This window comes from Falco rusticolus, chromosome 14, assembly GCF_015220075.1.
Source record: "Falco rusticolus isolate bFalRus1 chromosome 14, bFalRus1.pri, whole genome shotgun sequence".
Taxonomy (NCBI): Eukaryota; Metazoa; Chordata; class Aves; order Falconiformes; family Falconidae; genus Falco; species Falco rusticolus.
This window is the reverse complement of record NC_051200.1, coordinates 1,426,963-1,427,641: the sequence shown is the minus strand read 5'-3', so window position 1 is coordinate 1,427,641 and position 679 is coordinate 1,426,963.

Below are 679 nucleotides of genomic sequence, written 5' to 3'. Positions count from 1 at the left end.
GTGACACTGCGTTCAGCTCAGCACGGGTATAGGAAATGATAGCTAGAAGGCAGCTCTTTCAGTCTTCCATCTTCTTTCCCTCTCCAAGTGTTGCTGTTTCCTGCCCAGGCTTTTCAGATCACAGGGTTTGCAGGTGGTCTGCTGCACAGACTTAGCTGCCCCAGGGAGCAAAGGGGTTCTGTGCTGTGTAAAATCAAGCTTTTAGAGGGGCAGCACCCTCCCTCAATTTAAATCTTTCTGTTACTCGCACCATTGCAGTTGACTGAACAGATAGGGCCAGCCTTCCTTTTTCAACATATCATTATAAAATGATACTCTGCTCATTTGGGAGGTGAGATGAGTAAAAAACCACTTGCTTTTTGTAACCCCCCGAAGAATGCAGACAAAGGCAAGCCCAGACCACTCCTGATGAACAGGTTTAAAGGGTACAACACTGAAACCCTGGCCTCGATCGGTTCTGCTGGCAGCTAGCCAAGTGAAAGCCTTTTGTTGAGCGTAATGTGGCGTGAAATTGCAGGGGTTTTTCTGCTCTGTGCAGGGCGTAGGATTGTGAACCTTTCTAGTTTGCTCTGCACAGGGGGGACGCTGCTTGTCTCTTCAGTGGAGGTCTGCAGTTACCAAAGGAACCTGCTGACACTCAATTAAGTATTTAGCAGACTTTGCAGACCCCCTGCTGCTC